The sequence below is a fragment of the Linepithema humile genome, chromosome 1, assembly GCF_040581485.1.
Source record: "Linepithema humile isolate Giens D197 chromosome 1, Lhum_UNIL_v1.0, whole genome shotgun sequence".
NCBI lineage: Eukaryota > Metazoa > Arthropoda > Insecta > Hymenoptera > Formicidae > Linepithema > Linepithema humile.
This window is the reverse complement of record NC_090128.1, coordinates 20,084,566-20,104,441: the sequence shown is the minus strand read 5'-3', so window position 1 is coordinate 20,104,441 and position 19,876 is coordinate 20,084,566. Positions and strand designations below refer to the sequence as shown.

At 27.8% G+C, this 19,876-nt stretch overlaps 1 protein-coding gene and 5 long non-coding RNA genes across 8 annotated transcripts in view; 5 read left to right on the top strand and 1 right to left on the bottom strand.

Annotated features, from left to right (window-relative positions):
* Nucleotides 1-19,876, bottom strand: part of v (Tryptophan 2,3-dioxygenase vermilion) — a 117,211-nt gene that overhangs the window by 69,109 nt on the left and 28,226 nt on the right. The gene's annotated exons all lie outside the window — the stretch shown is intronic.
* Nucleotides 2,423-10,035, top strand: LOC105680131 (uncharacterized). The gene is made up of 7 exons (XR_001101957.2): nucleotides 2,423-2,603; nucleotides 2,697-3,262; nucleotides 3,410-5,061; nucleotides 5,154-5,719; nucleotides 5,921-7,499; nucleotides 7,601-8,178; nucleotides 8,318-10,035. It is a non-coding gene; the product is annotated as an uncharacterized lncRNA (long non-coding RNA).
* LOC136998429 (uncharacterized) lies at nucleotides 10,130-12,003 on the top strand. Its single transcript, XR_010889004.1, has 3 exons — nucleotides 10,130-10,225; nucleotides 10,321-10,892; nucleotides 11,043-12,003. It is a non-coding gene; the product is annotated as an uncharacterized lncRNA (long non-coding RNA).
* On the top strand, nucleotides 12,015-13,932 carry LOC105680124 (uncharacterized). The gene is made up of 3 exons (XR_001101950.2): nucleotides 12,015-12,603; nucleotides 12,699-13,276; nucleotides 13,415-13,932. It is a non-coding gene; the product is annotated as an uncharacterized lncRNA (long non-coding RNA).
* Nucleotides 14,916-17,164, top strand: LOC105680125 (uncharacterized). The gene is made up of 3 exons (XR_001101951.2): nucleotides 14,916-15,041; nucleotides 15,137-15,708; nucleotides 15,859-17,164. It is a non-coding gene; the product is annotated as an uncharacterized lncRNA (long non-coding RNA).
* Nucleotides 17,316-18,315, top strand: LOC105680123 (uncharacterized). Of its 2 annotated transcripts, none has more exons than XR_001101949.2 (3): nucleotides 17,316-17,440; nucleotides 17,536-18,104; nucleotides 18,255-18,315. It is a non-coding gene; the product is annotated as an uncharacterized lncRNA (long non-coding RNA). The 2 variants fall into 2 exon arrangements; XR_010888993.1 differs by having other exon boundaries at nucleotides 17,349-17,434.

The window sequence follows — 19,876 nt, the reverse complement described above, 5'->3', positions numbered from 1 at the left end:
CGTATTTATTGTAAATATTGTAAAATACTACAAAACGAAAGTAGTCAATGCATATTTGAGAAAAAAACATCAAAACATAAAAACAAAAAGAAAAGCTCAATGGACATGTCAGCATTTCGAAAAAATTGCCAATTTGCACGTATAATGCAAATTGTGTCCTTACAATCGTACAAGCGTACAAGTGTTACGATGAACATTAAGCAGACATTTATTAAAAATTCTTATTAATAGTATTACGTTAACTTACGTTGTACCATTTTTTTTTCTCTTAATACTTAGTTATTCGCTAGTGCTATTGCAACAGTCAGAATGTCTACATCAAACAAAGCAAAATGTATACTTTGTGCATATACTTTTACGTACTGCGATATGGAACCTGCAAATTATCATTTCGATCAACAACATCCAAATGCAGAAAGAGTGAAAGTATCTTGGATACTGCAGTATTAAAAAAACTAGCGATTTATGCTGCTAATGCAATTTTTGTCCACAAATTTATTCGAAGAAAACATGGACGATAAAATTACGTAGACGTTTGCATTTTAAACATAACACAATTCTAGCAAAAATAATTCTATTTTATAAGATTTTTATAAGGGAGTATATTAAACAGTGATAATTATGGCGCGCAGTGTAAGAAATGTGGTCAAATTATAGAGTTTAGCCTTTCCTGTATCCTAAAACATCACAATGATAAATAATACAGAAATATGGATGCAAGAAGAGAATGCAAATAATCGAAGAGGAACCAGTGTGCCTAAGCCATTGACAAATACAAGATAACTTTAAAGGCAAAAACAATGGTAAGCTTTGTTAATGCTGTAATATTAAAAATTTTTACTATTTTCTTGATTCATGCTTTATATATACAAATCTCTATAAATTAATATATTTAATTATATATTTAATTTAATTTAATATTTAATTATGTGCATACCACAAATCAGACTATTAACATATTCCTAACAATTGTTTAAAAAATTTATGTTGATTCATTTAAAGCAAATTTTAATGACGTTTCTACATTCAAAAAAATACTATGGTTCTACGATCCTACATACAACGAGCAACAATTTTGGCTTAGACGATTCAAATGATTTGAATTATTTAAAAAAAGCTGCCAAAATATTTATGACATATATAATTAGCATGTTTTTTATAATGCATAATATAAGATATCGTGCAATCATTTATTATATATATGTATACATCCATTTATATATGTAAGTATTTATATATCATTTTTATTACATTATACATATACTATTATATATATATATATATATATATATATATATATATATATATATATATATACGTATATAAAAAATAATGAAACAATGTATACATAAGTACGTAAATAGATTTAACGAACAATGCACTTTCTGCAAACATGTATTTTTTAATAATTATTCATTAATCAACACTGTTAAATATTTTTTCTCTTATTTACTTTTATCATGTTTTTATACTTATTTAATGTTATTATTTTATGTAATTCGAATTTAATACAATTTTTGTGAAAATAATACCTAAAATGTTTTATGGAAATTGAATAGATTTTTAGTTAGTACTTTTAAAATTAATGTTATAATTGAATGTAACAAATATAATAAAAAAACTGACACATTATCACAAATAAGAGAATATTTTAAAATAAATGTGTTGTAATTTATTCAATCCAAGATACTAATGTACTGTTAAAGTTGGATTATTTATTGCATATTCCTTCTTTTCTATTATTCTCAAATATCAAAAAATATCAAATGTATATGACAGACAAAAGTTCCCATATTTGGTAAGCAAAAAAAATAAAATATAAAAATTATAGCAACGTATTTTCATAATTGTTACTTTATTAATATTATGTATTTTGTACTCGTGTTTATTTTTTATTTTATTAATCCCAATTTTGTTATAATATTTAATTATCGTCTTTCATTTGTTTTCGTGCAATTTTGTAGATAAATATATATCTAATCCGGACTTTTCTCAAATTTGATCTTTTACTATTAAATTTTCCCACTATGTGTACGTTTCTGTTTTGCTTATTAATTATTAGTTATTTGTACCCTATCGTGTATAACAATCAAAATATCTACACCAAACAGTCAATATAGATATAAGTAAAAACGTTTTACAGAACGTGCACGGTGTGCAATTATTGTAAAATGCTACTATACGGAAACCATAAATATATAATATATTTAAAAAAACATCAAAACATGAAAACAAAAAGAAAAGTTCAATGGACATGACAGCATTTCGAGAAAATTGCCAATTTGCACGTATAATGCAACTTGTGTCTTTACAACCATACAACCGTAATTACAATGAATGTTAAACAAGCATTTATTATCTTAACATAACACACTTTGAAAAGACGAAAACAGCTTATGCCTTTACATGAAAGCACAGCATAATGACCATTGCGCCTAGTGTAAACATTGTGGTCGATTTTGAAGCTTAGTTTTTTGAGTGACATAAGCACTTATTCAAACGACATCTAGATACGTGAGCAGTAAAACACGACACAAATACACAAGGAAAAGCCAGTGTGCCTAGATCATCAATAAGTACACAACGTTAAAGTAAAAGTAACAGTAAGCTTTATTAAAATTATTATACTTAAAATTCTTATTAAAATTATAATATTAACTTATGTTATCTCGTTTGTTTATTTCCTTGATACTTAGTTATTCGCCATTGCTATTACAACAGTAAGAATGTCTACATTAAACGACTGGGCGTTGAAATATTTTATGTCTGAACATTTTCAAGCAAAATGTACAATCTGTGCATACACTCTTACATATCGCGATGTGCAACCCGTCCGTGATCATTTCAACCAACAACATTCAAATATAAAACAAAAGTATGTTATTTGGACAGAGCATTTTAAAAGTAATAGCTATTCATACTGGAAATGCATTTATTGTTCGCAAACTTATTGGAAGATAACATTGATCAACAAATTAAATGGACATTTGCACTCTGTGCATAATATATGTCCATTAATAAAACTCCCATATTATATGGGCTCTATAGAGAAGCATATGAAACGGCGTGATGATAATAGCGCGCAGTGTATAATATGTGATCAGATTATAGAGTTTAGCCTTTCCTGTACTAAAAAAAAACACATGTTCAAATATCATATAAACATATGGATAAACGAAGAAGAGAATGCAAATAAACAATCAGAAATCAATATGTCTGGACTATCGATAAGTGCACGATAACTTTAAAGGCAAAAACAATGGTGAGCTCTATTTATATTATTACATTAAAAATTTTTACTATTCTTGATTTATTATATATACATATTTCTATATATTATGTGCATATCACAAATCAATTAACATGTCTTCCTAACAAATATTTAAATAATTTTCGTTATTGCATCCAGAACAAATTTTGATAACGTTTCTACATTCAAAAAGATACTACGGTTCTACGGTTCTACATACGATCACAGCGAAAACAGCAATCTCGACTTTGATGAATTAAATGATTTAAAATATCTGAGGAAAACTGCCAATATATCTATGACATACATATATGTAATCAACATGTTGCTTATTATATAACATATCATACAATTATATACTATATTTATATGTATAAATATATGTATCATTTCTATTATTTTTTTTATATATATAAAATTTTTATATATAAAATTTTTATAAAAAATAATAGCAATGTATATATAAGAACACATTATATTTTATATAATATAATAATTACATAATTACATATGTGTATAGATTTGGTTTTATGACGTAAATCGGTTTAACAAACAATGCACTTTATGCAAACATGTATAACTTAATAACTTAATAATATTCATTAATCAACACTTTCAAATATTTAACTCTCATTTGATTTTATCATGTTTTTATACTTATTTACTTTCATTATTTTGTTACTTTTAGTGTAATTTAACTTTGACATAATAATTTTGGTGGAGATAATATCTAAAATGTATTATGCAAATATTAATTAATTTAGATTTTTAGTTAGTGATTTAGCTACAACTTTTTAAATTATTGTATTATTTTAATGTAACAAATATAATAGAAAACTGACACGTTATCACTAATAAGAAAGCATTTTAAAATGACTGTGTTGTGATTTATACAGTCCAATATGCAATTTTGCTATCAAATCCAGTTCATTTTTTCCGTGTATTTCCGCTTTCTTCGTTCTAATAATATCGAAAAGCATAAATTGTAACTGACTGCGAAAGTTCCTAAATTTGTTAAGGGAAAAATATGTAATACAAAAATTTTACCTATGTATAATATTTTCAAAATTATTACTTTAATAATCGACATGTACTCATGTTTATTTTATATTTTATTAATGCCAATTTTGTTACAATATTTCATTATCGTCTTTCATGTGTTTTGGTGCAATTTTGTATATAAACATTATACCTCTAGCCCGGACTTTCTAAAAATTTGCTATTAAACTTTTCTACGTCCCTGCTTTGCTTACTAATTATTAAGTAGTTACACACAATCGTGTAAAACGGTCAAAATATCTACATCAGACAGTCAATATAGATATAAGTAAAAACATTTTACAGAAAGTGCATCGTGTGCAATTATTGTTAAATGCTACGAAATCGGTCAATATATATTTGAGAAAAAAACATCAAAACATAAAAACAAAAAGAAAAGTTCAATGGACATGACAATATTACGAAAAAATTGTCAATTCACACGTGTAATGCAATTAATGCCCTTTCAATCGAACAAGCGTAATTACGATGAACATTAAACAGATATTTAATATCTTAACATTATACATTTAAAAAAAAGAGAGCACAACTTATATATACCTTTATATGAAAGCATATTACACAGCGTATTGACCATTGCGCGTTGTGTAAACAGTGTGGTCTGTTCTTAAAACTTAGCTTTTCGAGTGACCTAACGAGCACGTATTCAAACGACATCTAGGTATGTGAGCAGTGGAACAACACAAATACACAAAGAGAAGTCAATGTGCCTACGCCATCAATAAGTACACAAAGTTAAAATAAAAGTAACGGTAAGCTTTATTAATACTATTTTATTAAAAATTCTTATTAATATTATTACTTAAACTTACGTTGTTTCGTTTCTTTTTATTTTAATACTTAGTTATTCGCTATTGCTATGGCAACAGTCAGAATGTCTACATCGAACAATTGGGAGTTGAAATATTTTAAAAAGATTGAGAATTTTCAAGCAAAATGTATACTCTGTGCATATACTTTTACGTACTGTGATATGGAACCTGCAAATTATCATTTCGACCAACAACATCCAAATGTAGAAAGAGTGAAAGTATCTTGGTTGCAGCAGCATTTCAACAATTTTAGCAATTCACGCTGGCAATGCAATTCTTGTCCTACAACTTATTCGAAAGAAACTTCGAAGAATAAATTACGTAAACATCTACGAAATATACATAACATATTTCTAGCAAAAAAAGGCCTATTTTATATGGGTATTATACAGGAGCATATTAAACAGCATGATGATTATAGTGCGCAGTGTAAGAAATGTAGTCAAATAATAGAGTTTAGCCTTTCTTGTGTCCTAAAAAACCACATATTCACAAATCATTACAAAGTATGGGAAGAAGAAAATGCAAACAAAAGAAGAGAAATCAGTATGCCTTGGCCATCGACAAGTACAAGATAACTTTAAAGGCAAAAACAATGGTAATTTTTATAAATATTATTACATAAAAAATTTTTACATTTCTTGATTCATGCTCTATATATACATACTTCTATATATTATGTGCATACTACAAATCAAACAAATAACATATTTCTACTAATACAATGCTATACTACAAATCAAACAAATAATATATTTCTACTAATAAATATTGAAAAAATTTTCGTTGGTTTATCCAGAATATATTTTGATGACGTTTCTATATTCAAAAATGATGCTATGGTTCGACGGTCCTACATACGACGAGCAGAAACAACAATCTTGACTATAACGATTTATATGATTTAAAATATCTGAAAAAAACTGCCAACATATCTATGACATATATATATAATCAGCATGTTGATTATTATATAACGTATCGTAAAATTATATATTAAATACATATGTATAAATATATATATCATTTCTATTACTTTTTATATATATACAAAAAATAATAACGATGTATATATAAGTACACATTATATTTTATATAATAATTACATATGTGCATAGAAATATTATAACGTAAATTGATTTAACGAACAATGCACTTTCTGCAAATATGTATAAAGTAATAACTATTCATTAATCAACACTGTCAAATATTTGAATCTCATTTAATTTTATTATGTTTTTATACTTATTTACTCTCATTATTTTATATAATTTAAATTTGACATAATAATTTTTGTAAAGACAATATCTAAAATGTATTATGCAAATTAAAATTGATTTCGATTTTTAGGTAGTATAGATTTATAAATTATTGTATTCATTGAATGTAACAAATATAATAGGAAACTGACACATAATTATTAATAGAAAAGCATTTTAAAATAAATGTGTTGTGATTTATTTAATCCAATATATGCTATTTTACTGTCAAATACGGTTTATTTATTCCACGTATTTTTTCTTTCTTATCGTTCTAATAATACCGAAAAGTATTAATTGCAAATGATATTAAATGCTCCTATATTTGATAAGCAGAAAATATGCAATGCAAAAATTATAGCAATGTATAATATTTTCAAAATAGTTACTTTATTAATGTACTTGTACTCATGTCTATTTTTTATTTTATTAATACCAATTTTGTTATAATATTTCATTATCGACTTTCATTTGTTTCTTTGCAATTTTGTACATAAATACCATATATCTAATCCAGAATTTCTTGAAATTCGATGTTTTACCATCAAATTTTTCCACGTCTCTGTTTAGCTTACTAATTATTAGTTATTCGCACTCAATCGAGTAAAACAAACCGAATATCTACACCAAACAGTCAATATAGATATTAATAAAAACATTTTACAGAATGTGTCGTGTGCAATTATTGTAAAATGCTACCATACAAAATCCGTCAATACATATTTAAAAAAAAAAACGTTGAAACAAAAAAACAAAAAAAAGGTTCAATGGTTGTGGCAGCATTTCTAAAAAATTGCCGATTCACACGTGTAATGCAATTCCTCTCCTTACAATCGTACAATCGTAATTACAAAAAACATTAAGCAGATATTTATTATCTTAACATAACACACTTTCAAAAAACGAGAACCTTAGCTTATGCCTTTATATAAAAGCACAGCATAATGACTGTTGCGCGTAGGGTAAAGAGTGTGGTCGGTTCTTAAGCTTAGCTTTTCGAGTGACCTAATAAGTATATATTCAAACGACGACATCTAGATACGTGAGCAGTCGAACAAAATACACAAGGAGAAGCCAGTGTGCCTAGATCATCAATAAATACACAACGTTAAAGTAAAAGTAACGGCAAGCTTTATTAATACTATTATATTCAAAATTCTTATTAATATTATAATATTAATTTATGTTATCTTGTTTGCTTTTTTTTCCTTGATACTTAGTTATTTGCTATTGCTATTGCTATTGCAACAGTCAGAATGTCTACATCAAACAATTGGGAGATGAAATATTTTGAAAAGTCTGAGAATTTTCGAGCAAAATGTATAGTTTGTGGAGATACATTTACGTATTGTAATATGGATCCAGCAAAATATCATTTCGACCAAAAACATCCAAATACGGAACAAGAGACAGTTATTTGGAAACAGCTGTATTTTAAAAGTTATAGCAATTCACACTGGCAATGCACTTATTGTCCGCAAATTTATTTGAAGACAACATCGTCCTTCATATTATATGAACATTTGCAATTTGTGCATATTAAATGTCCAATAATAAAATTCCCATGTTATATGGGCTATATAATGGAGCATATTAAACAGCGTGATGATTATAGCGCGCAGTGTAACAAATGTGGTCAGATTATACAGTTTTGCATGTCCCCTCAAATAGATGACCACTTATTCACACGTCATTTCAGCATATGGATAAACGAAGAACTAAATGCAAATAAACAATCAGAAATCAATATGCCTGGGCCATCGACAAGTGCATGATAACATTAAAGGCAAAAACAATGGTAAGCTCTATTATTACTATTACATTAAAAATTTTTATTTTCTTTGATTTATTATATATACATATTTCTATATATTATGTGCATATCACAAATCAAATAATTAACATGTCTTTCTAACAAGTATTTAAAAAAATTTTAGTTGCTGTATCCAGAACAAACTTTGATGATGTTTCTACATTCAAAAAGATACTACGGTTCTACGGTTCTACATACGACCAGCGGAAGCAACAATCTCGACTTTGACGAATTAATTGATTTGAAATATCTGAGAAAAACCAATAAATCTATGACATATATATAATCAATATGTTGTATTATATAATATTTTGTACAATTATATACTATATTTATATGTATAAATATATATATCATTTCGATTACTTTATATATATATGTATATATATAAAAATAGTAGCGATGTATATATAAGTACACATTATATTTTATATAATAATTGCATAATTATATATGTGTATAAATTTGGATTTATGACGTAAATCGGTTTAACGAACAATGCACTTTATGCTAACATGTATAACTTAATAACTTAATAATATTCATTAATCAACACTTTCAAATATTTGACTCTCATTTAATTTTATTACGTTTTTATACTTATTTATTTGCATTATTTTAAAACTTTTTATGTAATTTAAATTTGACATAATAATTTTGATGGAGATAATACTTAAAATGTATTATGCAAATTAAAATTAATTTAGATTTTTAGTTAGTGATTTAACCCTTAGTCCCGACGGTTCTTTTCGGCACCTTTAATCCCGACTCATGGGTCGTTTGCGTCTTTGCGTTATTTGGATCAGTAAAAACGTTTTAAAAAATCTAAAAAAATTCATGGAGCTTCTTTCAACCTTCAACTTAAAGTCCCAATCATAATATTACGATAAAAATTATTTTTTTAGGTAGAGGATATGGCGCGTTCCGTAGCCGTTTTCAAAAATGACAGCACTTTGAAATTTCGCTTAGGTCGAAAACGACCCATGAGTCGGGACTAAGGGTTAATTACAACTTTTTAAATTATTCTATTATTTTTATGTAACAAATATAATAGAAAACTGACACATTACCATTAACAAGAAAGTATTTTAAAATAAATATGTTGTGAGTTAGTCAATCCAATGTGCTATTTTACTATCAAGTCCGGTTCATTTTCTTCAGGTATTTCCGCTTTCTTCGTTCAAATAATATCAAAAAACATTAATTGTAATTGATTGTAAAAGATCCTAAATTTTATGAGCAAATAATATGTAATACAAAAAATTTAGCTATGTATAATATTTTCAAAATTATTACTATATTAATGAACTTGTGCTCATGTTTATTTTTTATTTTATTAATGCGAGTTTTAATACATTTCATTATTGACTTTCATTTGTTTCCGTGCAATTTTGTACAAAAATACTATATATCTAATCCGGACCTTCTTCAAATTTGATATTTTGCCATCAAATTTTTCCACGTCTCTGTTTTGCTTACTAATTATTAGTTATTCGCACTCAATCGAGTAAAACAATCCGAATATCTACACCAAACAATCAATATAGACATAAGTAGAAACATTTTACAAAATATGTCGTGTGCAATTATTGTAAAATGTTACTATACAAAATCCGTTAATACAAATTTCAGAAAAAAACGCCAAAACATAAAAACAAAAAAAAAGGTTTAATGGATGTGACAGCATTTCGAAGAAATTGCCAGTTCACACGTGTAATGCAATTTCTGTCCTTACAATCATACAAGTATAGTTACAATGAACATTAAGCAGACATTTATTATCTTAACATAACACACTTTCAAAAGACGAAAACACAGCTTATGTTTTTACATGAAAGCACAGCATAATGACTGTTGCGCGTAGAGTAAAGAGTGTGGTCGGTTCTTAAGCTTAGCTTTGCGAGTGACCTAATAAGTATATATTCAAACGACGACATCTAGATACGTGAGCAGTCGAACAACTCACGCAAATACACAAGAAGGAGCCAGTGTGCCTAGGTCATCAATACACAACGTTAAAGTAAAAGTAACAGTAAGCTTTATTAATACTATTATATTCAGAATTCTTATTAATATTATAATATTAACCTGTGTTATCTGATTTGCTTCTTTTTCCTTGATACTTAGTTACTCGCTATTGCTATTGCAACAGTCAAAATGTCTACATCAGACAACTGGGAGTTAAAATATTTTAAAAAGTATGAGAATTTTCAAACAAAATGTATACTCTGTCCACATACTTTTACGGATTGCGATATGGAATTTGCACATCATCATTTCAATCAACATCATGCAAATACAAGTAGAAGGAATGTTTCTTGAACACAGCACTATTTTAAAAGAACTAACGATTTATGCTATAAATGCAATTATTGTACGCAAATTTATTGTACGGCAACATCGGAGACAATATTACGTGATCATTTGCAATATAAACATGATTTAGTTCCACCAGAAACAGAATCGTATTATATGGGCTGTATAGAGGAGCATATTAAACAGCATGATGATTGTAGCGTGCGGTGTCAGAAATGTGGTCAGATTTTACAGCTTAACTTTCCCTGTAGACTAAAAAACCACACGTACACACATTATCCCGACATATGGACATACGAACAAAAGACTGCATATAAACAAAGAGGAATCAGTATGTCTGGGCCATCGACAAGTGCATGATAACTTTAAAGGCAAAAACAATGGTAAGCTCTATTAATACTATTGCATTAAAAATTTTACTTTCCTTGATTTATTATATATACATATTTCTATATATTATGTGTATATCCCAAATCAAATAATTAACATGTCTTCTTAACAAGTATTTAAAACATTTTTGTTGCTGCATCCAGGACAAATTTTGATGACGTTTCTACATTCAAAAAGATACTATGGTTCTACGGTTCTACATACGACCAGCGAAAGCAACAATCTCGACTTTGACAAATTAAATGATTTGAAATATCTGAGAAGAACTGCCAATATTGTCTATGACATATATATAATCAACATGTTGTTTATTATATAATATATCGTACAATTACGTACTATACTTTATATATATATAAATATAAAATAATAACAATGTATATATAAGTACACATTATATTTTATATAATAATTAGATATGAGTATAGAAATATTTGCGATTATAACGTAAATCGATTGAACGAACAATGCACTTTCTGCAAATATGTATAACGTAATAACTATTCATTAATCAACACTTTCAAATATTTAAATCTCATTTAATTTTATTATGTTTTTATACTTATTTAATCTTATTATTTTATGTAATTTGAATTTGATAGAATAATTTTTGTGGAGGCAATATCTAAAATGCATTATGCAAATTAAAATTGATTTCAATTTTTAGGTAGTATAGATTTATGAATTATTGTATTGATTGAATGTAACAAATATAATAGAAAACTGACACCTAATCATTAATAAGAAAGCATTTTAAAATAAATGTGTTATGATTTATTCAATCCAATATATGCTATTTTACTGTCAAATACGGTTTATTTATTCCACGTATTTTCTCTTTCTTATCGTTCTAATAATACCGAAAAGTATTAATTGCAATTGATATGGAATGTTCCTATATTTGATAAGCAGAAAATATGCAATGCAAAAATTATAGCAATGTATAATACTTTCAAAATAGTTACTTTATTAATGTACTTGTACTCATGTCTATTTTTTATTTTATTAATGCCAATTTTGTTATAATATTTCATAATCGACTTTCATTTGTTTCTTTGCAATTTTGTACATAAATACCATATATCTAATCCAGAATTTCTTGAAATTCGATGTTTTACCATCAAATTTTTCCACGTCTCTGTTTAGCTTACTAATTATTAGTTATTCGCACTCAATCGAGTAAAACAATCCGAATATCTACACCAAACAGTCAATATAGATATAAATAAAAACATTTTACAGAATGTGTCGTGTGCAATTATTGTAAAATGCTACCATACAAAATCCGTCAATACATATTTAAAAAAAAAACGTAGAAACAAAAAAACAAAAAAAAGGTTCAATGGTTGTGACAGCATTTCTAAAAAATTGCCGATTCACACGTGTAATGCAATTCCTCTCCTTACAATCGTACAATCGTAATTACGAAAAACATTAAGCAGATATTTATTATCTCAACATAACACACTTTTAGAAAACGAGAACACAGCTTATGCCTTTATATAAAAGCACAGAATAATGATTATTGCCCGTAGGGTGAAGAATGTGGTCAGTTCTTAAGCTTAGCTTTTCTAGTGACCTAACAAGTATATATTCAAACGACATTTAGAGACGTGAGCAGTCGAACAACTCACGCAAATACACAAGGAGAAGCCAGTGTGCCTAGATCATCAATAAAAACAAAACGTTAAAGTAAAAGTAACGGTAAGCTTTATTAATACTATTATATTCAAAATTCTTATTAATATTATAATATTAATTTATGTTATCTTGTTTGCTTTTTTTTCCTTGATACTTAGTTATTTGCTATTGCTATTGCTATTGCAACAGTCAGAATGTCTACATCAAACAATTGGGAGATAAAATATTTTGAAAAGTCTGAGAATTTTCGAGCAAAATGTATATCTTGTGGAGATACATTTACGTATTGTAATATGGAACCAGCAAATTATCATTTCGACCAAAAACATCCAAATACAGAACAAGAGACTGTTATTTGGAAACAGCTGTATTTTAAAAGTTATAGCAATTCACACTGGCAATGCACTTATTGTCCGCAAACTTATTTGAAGACAACATCGTCCCCCATATTATGTGAACATTTGCAATTTGTGCATAATAAATGTCCAATAATAAAATTCCCATGTTATATGGGCTGTATAGAGGAGCATATTAAACAGCGCGATGATTATAGCGCGCAGTGTAAGAAATGTGGTCAGATTATACAGTTTAGCATTTCCCCTCGACTAGAGGACCACATTTTCACACGTCATTTCAGCATATGGATAAACGAAGAACAGAATGCAAATAAACAATCAGAAATCAATATGCTTGGGCCATCGACAAGTGCATGATAACATTAAAGGCAAAAACAATGGTAAGCTCTATTATTACGATTACATTAAAAATTTTTACTTTCTTTGATTGATTATATATACATATTTATATATATTATGTGCATATCACAAATCAAATAATTAACATGTCTTCCTAACAAGTATTTAAAAAAATTTAGTTGCTGTATCCAGAACAAATTTTGATGACGTTTTTACATTCAAAAAGATACTACTGTTCTACGGTTCTACATACGACCAGCGGAAGCAACAATCTCGACTTAGACGAATTAATTGATTTGAAATATCTGAGAAAAACCAATATATCTATGACATATATATAATCAATATGTTGTATTATATAATATTTCGTACAATTATATACTATATTTATATGTATAAATATATGTATCATTTCTATTACTTTATATATATATATAAAAATTAATAGCGATGTATTTATAAATACACATTACGATTTATATAATAATTGCATAATTATATATGTGTATAAATTTGAATTTATGACGTAAATCGGTTTAACGAACAATGTACTTTATGCTAACATGTATAACTTAATAACTTAATAATATTCATTAATCAACACTTTCAAATATTTGACTCCCATTTAATTTTATTACGTTTTTATACTCATTTATTTGCATTATTTTAAGACTTTTTATGTAATTTAAATTTGACATAATAATTTTGGTGGAGATAATACTTAAAATGTATTATGCAAATTAAAATTAATTTACATTTTTGTTAGTGATTTAATTACAACTTTTTAAATTATTCTATTATTTTAATGTAACAAATATACTAGAAAACTGACACATTACCATTAACAAGAAAGTATTTTAAAATAAATATGTTGTGATTTAGTCAATCCAATGTGCTATTTTACTATCAAGTCCGGTTCATTTTTTTCGTGTATTTCCGCTTTCTTCGTTTTTATAATATCGAAAAACATTAATTGTAACTGATTGTAAAAGGTCCTAAATTTTATGAGCAGATAATATGTAAAACAAAAAATTCAGCTATGTATAATATTTTCAAAATTATTACTATATTAATGAACTTGTGCTTATGTTTATTTTTTATTTTATTAATACCAATTTTAATACAATATTTCGTTATTGACTTTTATTTGTTTCCGTGCAATTTTGTACAAAAATACTATATATCTAATCCGGACCTTCTTCAAATTTGATATTTTGCTATCAAATTTTTCCACGTCTCTATTTTGCTTACTAATTATTAGTTATACGCACTCAATCGAGTAAAACAATTCGAATATCTACACCAAACAGTCAATATAGATATACGTAGAAACATTTTACAAAATATGTCGTGTGCAATTATTGTAAAATGTTACTATACAAAATCCGTCAATACAAATTTCAGAAAAAAAACGCCAAAACATAAAAACAAAAAAAAAAGGTTTAATGGATTTGACAGCATTTCGAGGAAATTGCCAATTCACACGTGTAATGCAATTTCTGTCCTTACAATCGTACAAGTATAGTTACAATGAACATTAAGCAGACATTTATTATCTTAACAAAACACACTTTCAAAAGACGGAAACACAGCTTATGTTTTTACATGAAAGCACAGCATAATGACAGTTGCGCGTAGAGTAAAGAGTGTGGTCGGTTCTTAAGCTTAGCTTTTCGAGTGACCTAATAAGTATATATTCAAACGACGACATCTAGATACGTGAGCAGTCGAACAACTCACGCAAATACACAAGAAGGAGCCAGTGTGCCTAGATCATCAATGCACAACTGTAAAGTAAAAGTAACGGTAAGCTTTATTAATACTATTATATTCAGAATTCTTATTAATATTATAATATTAACCTGTGTTATCTGATTTGCTTTTTTTTCCTTGATACTTAGTTATTCGCTATTACTATTGCAACAGTCAAAATGTCTACATCAGACAACTGGGCGTTAAAATATTTTAGAAAGTATGAGAATTTTCAAACAAAATGTATACTCTGTCCACATACTTTTACGGATTGCGATATTGAATTTGCACATCATCATTTCAATCAACATCATGCAAATACAAGTAGAAGAAACGTTTCTTGGACACAGCACTATTTTAAAAGAACTAGCGATTTATGCTTTAAATGCAATTATTGTACGCAAATTTATTGTACGGGAACATCAGTGACAATATTACGTGATCATTTGCAATATAAACATAATGTAGTTCCACCACAGACAGAACCGTATTATATGGGCTGTATAGAGGAGCATATTAAACAGCATGATGATTGTAGCGTGCGATGTCAGAAATGTGGTCAGATTTTACAGTTTAACTTTCCCTGTAGACTAGAAGACCACATATACACAGATCATCCCGCCATATGGACGTACGAAGAAGAGACTGCATATAAACAAATAGGAATCAGTATGTCTGAGCCATCGACAAATGCATGATAATTTTAAAGGCAAAAACAATGGTAAGCTCTATTAATACTATTCCATTAAAAATTTTACTTTCCTTGATTTATTATATATACATATTTCTATATATTATGTGTATATCCCAAATCAAATAATTAACATGTCTTCTTAACAAGTATTTAAAACATTTTTGTTGCTGCATCCAGGACAAATTTTGATGACGTTTCTACATTCAAAAAGATACTATGGTTCTACGGTTCTACATACGACCAGCGAAAGCAACAATCTCGACTTTGACAAATTAAATGATTTGAAATATCTGAGAAGAACTGCCAATATTGTCTATGACATATATATAATCAACATGTTGTTTATTATATAATATATTGTACAATTACGTACTATACTTTATATATATATATATATATATATATATATATATATATATATAAAATAACGATGTATATATAAGTACACATTATATTTTATATAATAATTAGATATGAGTATAGAAATATTTGCAATTATAACGTAAATCGATTTAACGAACAATGCACTTTCTGCAAATATGTATAACGTAATAACTATTCGTTAATCAACACTTTCAAATATTTGAATCTCATTTAATTTTATTATGTTTTTATACTTATTTACTCTCATTATTTTATATAATTTAAATTTGACATAATAATTTTTGTAGAGACAATATCTAAAATGTATTATGCAAATTAAAATTGATTTCGATTTTTAGGTAGTATAGATTTATAAATTATTGTATTAATTGAATGTAACAAATATAATTGAAAACTGACACATAATCATTAATAGAAAAGCATTTTAAAATAAATGTGTTGTGATTTATTCAATCCAATATATGCTATTTTACTGTCAAATACGGTTTATTTATTCCACGTATTTTCTCTTTCTTATCGTTCTAATAATACCGAAAAGTATTAATTGCAATTGATATTGAATGTTCCTATATTTGATAAGCAGAAAATATGCAATGCAAAAATTATAGCAATGTATAATATTTTCAAAATAGTTACTTTATTAATGTACTTGTACTCATGTCTATTTTTTATTTTATTAATGCCAATTTTGTTATAATATTTCATAATCGACTTTCATTTGTTTCTTTGCAATTTTGTACATAAATACCATATATCTAATCCAGAATTTCTTAAAATTCGATGTTTTACCATCAAATTTTTCCACGTCTCTGTTTAGCTTACTAATTATTAGTTATTCGCACTCAATCGAGTAAAACAATCCGAATATCTACACCAAACAGTCAATATAGATATAAATAAAAACATTTTACAGAATGTGTCGTGTGCAATTATTGTAAAATGCTACCATACAAAATCCGTCAATACAAATTTCAGAAAAAAACGCCAAAACATAAAAACAAAAAAAAAGGTTTAATGGATGTGACAGCATTTCGAGGAAATTGCCAGTTCACACGTGTAATGCAATTTCTGTCCTTACAATCGTACAAGTATAGTTACAATGAACATTAAGCAGACATTTATTATCTTAACATAACACACTTTCATAAGACGAAAACACAGCTTATGTTTTTACATGAAAGCACAGCATAATGACTGTTGCGCGTAGAGTAAAGAGTGTGGTCGGTTCTTAAGCTTAGCTTTTCGAGTGACCTAATAAGTATATATTCAAACGACGACATCTAGATACGTGAGCAGTCGAACAACTCACGCAAATACACAAGAAGGAGCCAGTGTGCCTAGGTCATCAATACACAACGTTAAAGTAAAAGTAACAGTAAGCTTTATTAATACTATTATATTCAGAATTCTTATTAATATTATAATATTAACCTGTATTATCTGATTTGCTTCTTTTTCCTTGATACTTAGTTACTCGCTATTACTATTGCAACAGTCAAAATGTCTACATCAGACAACTGGGCGTTAAAATATTTTAGAAAGTATGAAAATTTTCAAACAAAATGTATACTCTGTCCACATACTTTTACGGACTGCGATATGAAATTTGCACATCATCATTTCAATCAACATCATGGAAATACAAGTAGAGGGAACGTTTCTTGGACACAGCACTATTTTAAAAGAACTAGCGATTTATGCTTTAAATGCAATTATTGTACGCAAATTTATTGTTCGGCAACATCGATGACAATATTACGTGATCATTTGCAATATAAACATGATGTAGTTCCACCACAAACAGAATCGTATTATATGGGCTGTATAGAGGAGCATATTAAACAGCATGATGATTATAGCGTGCGGTGTCAGAAATGTGGTCAGATTTTACAGTTTAACTTTCCCAGTACACTAAAATACCACATATTCACAGATCATCGCGCCGTATGGTATGAAGAAGAGACTGCATATAAACAAAGAGGAATCAGTATGTCTGGGCCATCGACAAGTGCATGATAACTTTAAAGGCAAAAACAATGGTAAGCTCTATTAATACTATTGCATTAAAAATTTTACTTTCCTTGCTTTATTATATATATATATTTCTATATATTATGTGTATATCACAAATCAAATAATTAACATGTCTTCTTAACAAGTATTTAAAATATTTTTGTTGCTGCATCCAGAACAAATTTTGATGACGTTTCTACATTCAAAAAGATACTATGGTTCTACGGTTCTACATACGACCAGCGAAAGCAACAATCTCGACTTTGACAAATTAAATAATTTGAAATATCTGAGAAGAACTGCCAATATTGTCTATGACATATATATAATCAACATGTTGTTTATTATATAATATATTGTACAATTATGTACTATACTTTATATATATATATATATATATATATATATATATAAAATAATAACGATGTATATATAAGTACACATTATATTTTATATAATAATTAGATATGAGTATAGAAATATTTGCGATTATAACGTAAATCGATTGAACGAACAATGCACTTTCTGCAAATATGTATAATAATAATACTTAATATGTATTATACAAATTAAATTTAGGTTTTTAGTTAGTACTTTTAAAATTATTGTGTTAATTGAATGTAACAAATATAATGGAAAACTGACACATTCTCACAAATAAAAAAACATTTTAAAATAAATGTGTTTACATTTATTCAATCCAAGGTACTAATTTACTGTTAAGTTTGGGTTATTTATTGCATATTTCTTTTTTTCTATTGTTCTCATAATATAAAAAAATTTCAAATTTGATAATCAAAGGTTCTGTATTTAATAAGTTGAAAATGCAAAAATTATAGCAATGTATTTTTACAATTATTACTTTATTAATGTACTTTCATGCTTTTCTTTTATTTTAATAAAGTTAATTTTGTTAAAATATTTAATTATAATTTCTCATTTGTTTATTTGTAATTTATATTTAAATACCATATATTTATTTAAAATTTTTTTCAAATCTGATATTTTGCCATCGTTAAATTTTCTCACTGTGCACATGTTTCTATTTTGGTTTCTATTACTAAGCCACTTAAATCGTATCGGCATAATAATGGAAGAAAACTAAGACGCGCGCGCGCGCGCGCGCGCGCTTACGTTGCGCTTTCCCGACAGCTTTACCGGATACGTGGCGATTATCCTACGTGTGTCTTCTCCTGCCTCCTCTGGTTAGACGGGCGAATTAAGAGGCCAGATACGTTCCGCAGCTTCGGATAAACTTGGAAACAACTGCTGTCATTCGCAGATGCGCGCGGCGACGACGTCGGCGGAATATGCACGCTTACTTTAGCGACAAACGCCGCCGAGGAAAGGCGTGGAAAGGAAGAACGGGTGAGTCTGTACCTGCATAACGGTTTGCAGCTGGTGTGCAAACGTACCGAAAATCTTTTGTGAAGCACGGAGAACGCCGACTGTGATTCCACGAGGATTAAACGTGCCGCTTAGGCGCCTACCGTCTGGCACGAATGCGTGTTCCAAGCCTGTGTAATTATTTCCGGGACAGGCGCGCGTTATCTTAATGCTTTATCGCGGAAAATACACACATTGTGTATTGAAATGGTATGTAACGCCCGGCCGTTACTTTTCCGCCATCTCGTGCGAGCGATGCGTCAAATTTGGAGATCTCGGCCGAACGCCGCGCGTAATTGAATTCAACAGTTTGTCGATCTCGCCGACGCGAGATGACAGTAGAAGAAGCGATTGCCATATAATTGGTGTGAATATTCGGTCATGCGTGACGGCCGATCACTGTGACTGCGCG